We start from the raw sequence: 9,678 nt of genomic DNA on the forward strand, positions 1-9,678 counted from the left end.
GCGGCGCGGGCGGACGTGTCCGGCGGCGCGAGGTGGACGGAGCTAGGGTTGGACTGAGTTCGTTTTTCGGGAGGGTCACATATTTATAGGTAGAGGGAGCTAGGAGAGTCCAAATGAGGTGCGCTTTTCGCCCACACGATCGTGATCGAACGACCTAGAGCATGGAAGAGAGTTTGGTGGGTTTTGGGCTGGTTTTGAGGGGTTTTTTGCTGGACACTCAAATAGACTTTGCGGATGCCCGGTTAACCGTTGGAGTACCAAACGACCTCCAAATGGAACGAAACTTGACCGGTGGTCTCCGGGTGGTATATGAAGGCCACTTGACAAGCCTCGGTCCATTCCGAGAAAGTTTGACACCCGCACACGAAAGCAAAAAAGAGGGGGTGCGCTGGAGGAGATAGGAGCGCCGGATTGCAAAACGGACAACGGGGAAAATAATCGGATGCATGAGACGAACACGTATGCAAATGCAATGCGCATGATGACATGATATGAAAATGCTAGACATGACAAAATGCAAAACGAAAGACAAAACCCGACCACGGAGGGAATATCGTAACACATAGCCGAAAATGGCAAGAGTCGGAGTTACAAATATGGCAAGTTACATGCGGGGTGTTACAACACTCCACCACTATGAGAGGATCTCGTCCCGAGATCTAGGACTGAAAGAACTCCGGATATTCGGAACGAAGATGGTCCTCGCGTTCCCAGGTGGCTTCCCGGTCAGAATGGTGCGACCACTTCACTTTCAGGAATTTGATTGACTTGTTGCGAGCCTTGCGCTCAGTTTCTTCAAGAATAGCAACGGGGTGCTCATGATAAGACAAATCTTCTTGGAGGTCAATCTCTTCGAAGTTGATAGTGCGCTCAAGCGTCTTGAAGCACTTGCAGAGCTGTGACACGTGGAACACATCGTGCACGTTCGCGAAGTTGGAAGGAAGCTCAAGTTGATAGGCGAGGTCGCCTCTTTTGCCAACGATCTTGAAAGGACCCACGTATCTATGGGAAAGCTTCCCTTTGATACCGAAGCGACGAGTGCCTTTCATTGGAGAGACGCGGAGGTAGACATGGTCTCCGATCTCGAAAGCCAAATCACGATGCTTACTATCATAGTAACTCTTCTGGCGCGATTGCGCGGCTTTGAGATTATCACAGATGACTTTACACATTTCTTCAGCTTCAGTGATTAAGTCATTGCCAAGAAGTTGGCGTTCACCAGTCTCTGACCAATTGAGAGGAGTACGGCACTTTCTGCCATAGAGAATCTCGAATGGGGCCTTGCCCGAACTCGCTTGGAAGCTGCTGTTGTAGGAGAATTCAGCATATGGAAGACAATCTTCCCATTTCATGCCAAAGGAAATGACACAAGCCCTGAGAATATCTTCAAGAATTTGATTGACTCGCTCGACTTGGCCACTAGTTTGAGGATGGAAAGCTGTGCTGAAGCGAATGTTTGTGCCCATGGCCTTCTGGAAGGAGTCCCAGAACTTAGAGGTGAAAATGCTTCCACGATCTGAAGAAATCAATTGTGGAATGCCGTGCAAGGAGACAATTCTGGATGTGTAAAGCTCTGCCAGCTGAGCTGCTGTGATAGATTCTTTGATCGGAAGGAAATGAGCCACTTTAGAAAGCTTGTCAATGACAACGAAGATAGCATCATTTCCGCGCTTGGACTTGGGAAATCCAGTCACGAAGTCCATTTCGATATGATCAAACTTCCACTCTGGGATAGCAAGAGGTTGGAGGAGACCAGCTGGTTGTTGGTGTTCTGCTTTCACTCTTCGACAGACATCACATTCATTCAAGAATTGAGCAATTTCTCGCTTCATTCGAGTCCACCAATACGACTGCTTGAGGTCATGATACATCTTCGTACTTCCAGGATGAATGGAAAGAAGAGAATTGTGCGCCTCGTTCATTATGACTTTCCTTAGATCACCTTTAGGAACCACAATCCGGTCCTCGAAGAACAAAGTGTCTCTGTCATCAATGCGATAACACTTGTATTTGGAAAGACCCTTGTCGATACCACGTTTCACCTTCTTCACCATGGCATCAAGGAGTTGTGCCTCACGAATTTGATCTTCCAAAGTAGGAGAGACTATGAGGTTGGCAAGAAAGCCTTGAGGAACAACTTGGAGATTCAGCTTGCGGAAAGCTTCACAAAGATCCGGTTGGAAAGGCTTGAGAATTAAGCTGTTGCAATAAGCCTTCCTGCTTAAAGCATCTGCAATGACATTGGCCTTGCCTGGAGTATATTCAATACTCGAATTGTACTCTTGAATCATTTCGACCCATCGAGTCTGCCTGAGGTTGAGGTTGGGCTGAGTGAAGATGTACTTGAGACTCTTGTGATCAGTGAAAATGTCCACTTGTCTTCCCAACAAGAGATGTCTCCACGTTATTAATGCATGGACAACTGCCGCCAACTCAAGATCGTGAGTGGGGTAGTTCTTCTCGTTGGGCTTCAACTGACGAGAGGTATAGGCCACAACTTTCTTCTCTTGCATTAACACAGCACCGAGACCTTGGAGAGAAGCATCACAGAAAACTTCAAACGGCTTGGATTCATTAGGAGGAGTCAAGACAGGAGCTGTGACTAGTTTCTCTTTGAGAGTGTTGAAAGCAACGTCACACTCAGGAGACCAGACATACTTCACATGCTTCTGGAGGAGGTTGGAAAGAGGCTTTGCAATCTTGGAGAAATTCTCAACGAATCTTCGGCAATAGCTTGCAAGACCAAGAAAACTGCGGAGCTGCTTGACATTCTGAGGAGGTTCCCAATTCACAATTGCGGACACCTTCTCGAGGTTAACAGCGATGCCCTTGGCAGAGATGATGTGACCAAGGAAAAGAACTTCATCAAGCCAAAACTCACATTTTGAGAACTTCGCATAGAATTGATACTCTCTGAGCTTGTCGAGCACCAATCGCAAATGTTTGGCATGATCCTGCTTATTCTTGGAGAAGACCAAGATATCATCGAGATACACCAGGACGAATTCATTGGTATAGGGGTTGAAGATGAAATTCATCATCCGAGAGAACACTGGAGGAGCATTGACAAGGCCGAAAGACACGACAGTATATTCATAAGAACCAAAGCTTGTTCTGAATGCTGTCTTGGGGATATCTTCTTCACGAATGCGAATCTGATGATAACCCATACGAAGATCAAGCTTCGAGAATACTTTAGCGCCTTTGAGTTGCTCAAATAGCTCATTGATGTTGGGAAGTGGATACTTGTTCTTGATTGTCTTCTTGTTCAATGGACGGTAGTCGACACAAAGTCGGTCCATGCCATCCTTCTTCTTGACAAAAAGAACACCACAATCCCATGGAGAAGAACTCGGTCTGATCAAACCCAGACGCTCTTGTTCATCGAGCTATTTCTTCAATTCCTTCAGCTCGTTGGGTCCAAGCTTGTATGGACGCTTGCAAACGGGTTCAGTACCAGGCTCTAGTTCGATAACGAACTCAACTAGCCGATGAGGAGGCATACCCGGAAGCTCTTCTGGAAAGACATCTTGATACTCGCAAACGACTGGAATTTGAGAGATGGCATTCAATTCGCCCTTCTCATTGAGAGAGAAAAACCGAATGGTTTCATCACGAGCGGCAAAAATAATCACATCCTCAGACGAGTGTGTCAATTTCCCTGGCTGCACAATCAAGTTGAGCCTTGTGCTTAGAAAGCCAGTCCATCCCAGGAATTAGATCAATATCCGAGTCACCAAGAACAATTGGAGAAGACTGAAAATCATAGTCGCCCATCTTGATGGAAACATCCGGAACCATCATACTAGAACTCAAACGTTTACCCGGAGAAACGACATCCATGGGTTTACTCAGATGAGAACAAGTGAATTCATGCTTGGCAAAAAACGGTCTTGACATGAAACAAAGCAATGCACCAGTATCAAAAAGAACTTTTGCAGGAATATCATTAACAGGAAGATTACCCATTATCACATCAGTAGATTCCTCCGCTTGAGCTGCGTTCATCATGTTCACCTTAGCATACTTTGGATTATGCTTGACCACTGCATTGCTGGAAGATCTGAGAGGAGGAGGAGGAGGCAGGCGCCTCTGGTTGAAGCACTTGTTAGCATAGTGACCTTTCTGCTGACATTTGTTGCAAGTCACCTCTGAGAGTGGACGGTGATAAGGAGCATTGGACTTTGGAGCTTGATTCTGAGACTTGTTCTGATAGCCAGAGTTGGAAGAGTTGGAAGAACCATGGCCACCTTTGTTCTTCTGCTGATAAGGCTGACGAAACGGAGGAGGAGGAGGCAACCAGAACTTCTGTTGCTTAGCTGTCACAAGTGAGGAAGAAGAAGACTGAACTGCGTCTCTTACTCTTTTCATAGAAGCCTCACACTTGAGCTAAGCAGCCTCTTGCTTCAGTGCCATATTATAGAATTGATCAAACTGAGTAGGCTCACCAAGAACGAGAGCTAACTGCAGATCCTCTTTAAGGCCACCTCTGAAGTGATAGATCATGCTCTTTTCATCAGGAACGTCTTGTTTAGCGAAGCGAGCAAGTTTCTGAAACTGGATGTTGTATTGATACACAGACATTTTGCCTTGCTTGAGATTGCGGAACTCCTCACGCTTGCTCTCAACAACACTTTGTGGAATGTGGTGCGCTTTGAAGTCCCGACAGAAGTCAGTCCAAGTGATCACACGACCTCCTCTGGAATCTTTGTATTGCTGAAACCAATCAGCAGCTTGGTCCTTGAGCTAGAAAGAAGCGAACTTGACATAGTCCACAGGCCTGACATTGCTACATTCAAAATGCTTGTTGATGTCCACGAGCCAATCATCGGCATCCGTGGCCTCGGCACATTAGCTGAAAGACTTGGGCTGATTTGCGAGAAACTGGCTGAGAGTGGCAAAGTGAAACTGATTGTTGCCTTGACCTTGATTGCCTTGATTGCCTTGCCCTTGAGTACGTTCTTGCAAGAGTTGCAGAATCATCTGAGCATTGGCGTTGGTGGCTGCCATGATAGCTTGCCATGCCTCCGGAGGTGGAGGTGGTGGCGGAGGGTTCGCTTGACTCCCTTCATTGCGATCCGGATTCTGACGCGTTGGCGGAGCCATCCTGAAGAGGGTGACATCCGTTAGCATCTTGATAGATAAATAGATAAGTAGAATCAACGGATAGAAATTGCAACATATAGTCTTCACAATAAACATTCGAACGAAGATGAACGAATGAATTCCGTAGTAAATCATCACACTTCCATAAGTTGAGAAGCCACTTGAAAAAGATATGAATCAACATATGAATTCGAAGCAACTCGAATACAATTCAAAACAAAACAAAGTATTGGCTTGCAGAATAAGCCGGAACAAACATATGATAGATATTTCATCCGAAGTTTTCGTGATGGGGCCCACACGGGCTCAATCATATAGCACCATCATGTACAAGGCTGTGCACATGACATACGAAGCATCCCCGAGTCGGCATAGCCATGGACTCTTTAAGACACTACGAGACCACTGTAAAATCAACCGTATACAGGCGGAGCACTAGACGTCGAACCCCAATCTCATATCATGCGTCTGTCGGAAAGATATCCTAAGGCTACTTGAATTCCCACTTATAAACTCCCGAAACTTTCTGGTTATGCAATCTGGTGTAGGGGATACAGGGGACACAAAATATATCACCCAAACTAACAATCCCTAGATCCAGTTGTATCCATCCGTCAACACATAACCAAAAAACCTTCGGAAATCGTTTACCTCAACCTTCGAAAAACATCCGTTATACAAGTTATGGAAATACTCCCGAACTCCCGCCCCAGTACTGGGTGGCGTCGAGGTGATCTCACCAACAACTGCATAAAAGAGATTTCGATGTCGGCGAAACTCAGGTATTCCAGAACTGCAACGATAAAATTGTGACGACAACACCTCGGAGCTCAACTCCCCGGGACACTGCCACAACCCCTAAATGTCAGGAGGCACCAAGAACAATGTTCTCGTCACAAAACCATCGGAACAATTCCAAGATACCCGCGTGATCCTAAATTTTTTTTAGTGAAATTTGAGGAGAGAATAGTCAAAACTTCTACGTCAGGAGACCTCACCAGAGCGACGAAGGGACTGAGGAGTAAAAAGAATCCTACTCTCCGATATATATAATCCTAAGACTCAAAACATTTTTATTCTAGACTCAACAACGCCAGCGATTCGATCAAGCAGGGGGCTCCTAAGTCGGGGATGGCTCTATTACCAACTTGTAACGCCCACGATGCGGCTATATCTCCCATGTGTCGAGGCACGACTTAGAGGCATAACCGCATAGTGGTTTTGTCGCAAGAAGGGTCATCTTCACACAATCCCATGTAATGAACAAGAATGGGATAAAGAGTTGGCTTACAATCGCCACTTCACACAATACATAAATATAATTCATACATCATCCAAAATACAAACATATAGACCGACTACGGTCAAAATCCAGATGAAAATAAGACCACCCCAAATGCTAGATCCCCGATCGTCCCAACTGGGCTCCACTACTGATCATCAGGAAAAGACACATAGTAACGACCACGTTCCTCGTCGAACTCCCACTTGAGATCGACCCCATCATCTGCACTGGCATCGTCGGCACCTGCAACTGTTTTGGTAGAATCTGTGAGTCACGAGGACTCAGCAATCTCACACCCGCGAGATCAAGACTATTTAAGCCTATAGGAAAGGAAGGAGTAATGAGGTGGAGCTGCAGCGGCAATAAGCATATATGGTGGCTAACATACGCAAGAGAGAGCGAGAAGAGAAGCAATGGAGCGGTCGTCATCTAGCAATGACCAAGAAGTGATCCTGAACTCCTACTTACGTCATACATAACTCAAACCATGTTCACTTCCCGGACTCCGCCGAGAAGAGACCATCACAGCAACACACGCAGTTGATGTATATTAACTGGGTCAAGTGACAAGTTCTCTACAACCGGACATTAACAAATTCCCATCTGCCTCATAACCGCGGGCACGGCTTTCGAAAGATAATACCCTGCAGGGGTGTCCCAACTTAGCCCATCATAAGCTCTCACGGTCAACGAAGTATAAACCTTCTCCCGGAAAGACTCGATCAGTCTCGGAATCCCGGTTTACAAGACATTTCGACAATGGTAAAACAAGACCAGCAAAGCCGCCCGAATGTGCCGACAAATCCCGATAGGAGCTGCACATATCTCGTTCTCAGGGCACACCAGATAAGTCAAGCTACGAGTAAAACCAGACCTCGAGTTTCCCCGAGGTGGCCCCGCAGGCTGCTCGGTTTGGACCAACACTCGAAGGAGCACTGGCCCGGGGGGGGGGGTTAAAATAAGATGACCCTCGGGCTCGCGAAAACCCCGGGGAAAAGGCTTAGGCGGCAAATAGTAAAACCAAAGTTGGGCCTTGCTGGAGGAGTTTTATTCAAGGCGAACTGTCAAGGGGGTCCCATAAATCACTCGACCGTGTAAGGAACGCAAACTCAAGGAACATAATCCCGGTATACCAGTAACTAGGGCGGCAAGAGTGGAACAAAACACAAGGCATAAGGCCGAGCCTTCCACCCTTTACCAAAATATATATAGATGCATTAATTAAATAAGAGATAATGTGATATCCCAACATATCCAGGTTCCGACATGGAACAAACTTCAACTTCACCTGCAACTAGCAACGCTATAAGAGGGGCTGAGCAAAAGCGGTAACTTAGCCAAACAACGGTTTGCTAGGAAAGGATGGTTAGGGGCTGACATGGCAAAATGGGAGACATGATATAGCAAGTGATAGGTAGCGTAGCATGGCAATAGAGCGAACAACTAGCAAAGCAAAGATAGAAGTGATTTCGAGGGGTGGTCATCTTGCCTGCAAGGTTCTCAGAGCTGTCGAAAGCTTGATCCTCGTAAGCGTACTCAACAGGTTCCTCGTTCACGAACTCGTCTCCTGGCTCTACCCAAGACAAGAACACAAGCAATGGAACCACAATCAATCACGAGAAATGCACAAGCAACATGATGCAAAACAGTATGATATGCAAGATATGATATGCGATGCATATGCGTGCTCCGGAAGGAAAATGATGAACATGGCAGTAACTTGGCAAACCAAGCATGCCACTGGAAAGATGAGATGATTTTGGTCGAAATCGATATAAAGATCACCGGAAACGGATGCACGGTTTGCAAATGGCAAGCAAAACAAGAATGACACGAATCTGCAATTAACAGCATGATAGCACATAAAATGCAACAAGTAACAAAGCTACAGTACTCTAACATAGCAACAAAGCACATGGCAGTAATCTATAGGACATGCTTGACAAAAGATGAACAATGAGCTACGGCTAGATCACAACAAAACAAGCTCAAACAAGCATGGCAAAAGGGCAAAAGATAACAGGTTCACTGACTTGGTGCAAAACTGGACATGGCAGTAAACAGCATCAGGTAGCAATGTTCAGAGCACGAAATCAACATGCTACAGGAACATAACATAGCAACACAAAGCATGGCAGTCTTCTACTAAATGCACATGACAAAAGTCCCTTACTGACCATAAGCCAAAAAGGACCAGAAGATATGATGGCAAGCATGTAAGCATATCAAGTTTCGTTAACAGGTTTCAGACTTAGCAGAAAACAGAGCATGGCAGAAATAATAATATGAAGGCCTCTTTGTGAGCTTGATGCACTCACTACAGAGCAATTCATGACAAACCAAGCACACCTACAGGAAGATGGCATGTTTATAAAGCTATCCATGGCAAGAACAAAAGCATAGCATGTATGGATCAACTACAATAAGCTTGGCAAAATTGCATATCATGTTCAGAATCTGCCAGAAATATTTTATAGCAAAAGTAGAGCAAGATTGAGTCATGCTATGGTACTCCATAATTCCAAACAAGGGCAGGAATGGTTCAATTACAACTATAGCTACAAAACATCCTTACTGAACATCTCCAAAATATGCATGGATCTCTCTATAACATCAAGTTTACATGGCAACAAAATAACAGCAGACAAAGACACAGAGAAATCACCAAGTCCTTGAAATCAGAAACATTACGGGGCCTAGTTTGCATGCTTGTGCTATTCACTACAGAGATCAAAAAAATATATGGACTACACCACTGGAAAGATGTCATGGCATACTTCAAAACACATGTAGAGCTCATGCTCATAAGATGCACAGATTAAACGATACAAAAATGACAATTCTCCAAGTTCTGCTGAGAACCAGAAGATAACAGCAACTAGCCCTTCTCCAACAGAGATTTGGGGATCAAGATGACCTCTAATGAACATGGTGCAATTGAACAAAATGAAGAGCATCACGAGGCGAACAATTTGACATATTACATGCACGAATCGGAGCTACATGCAGGGAGTTATGCAACTAGGAACATGAGCACTTGCTGTAAAAATTCCCAGACTTGGAAAATTTAGAGGGGGCGAGAAAGTCAACGCGAGCTACAGGAACTACCAGATCGGATCGGGCCAGGCTCCTCGAGCTCGTCTCCGGCGACGGGAGGAAGGGGAGATGGCGCGTGGAGGCGAGGCGACGGCGGGCAGGGGCGCCGGCGGCGAGGGGCGTCGGGCCTGTGGGGAAGGTCGGCGTCGACGGCGGGGAAGCGGCGCGCGGCGGCGGTGGTACCCGGCGGC

Source organism: Triticum aestivum, chromosome 1D (genome assembly GCF_018294505.1).
Source record: "Triticum aestivum cultivar Chinese Spring chromosome 1D, IWGSC CS RefSeq v2.1, whole genome shotgun sequence".
NCBI classification, from domain to species: Eukaryota; Viridiplantae; Streptophyta; class Magnoliopsida; order Poales; family Poaceae; genus Triticum; species Triticum aestivum.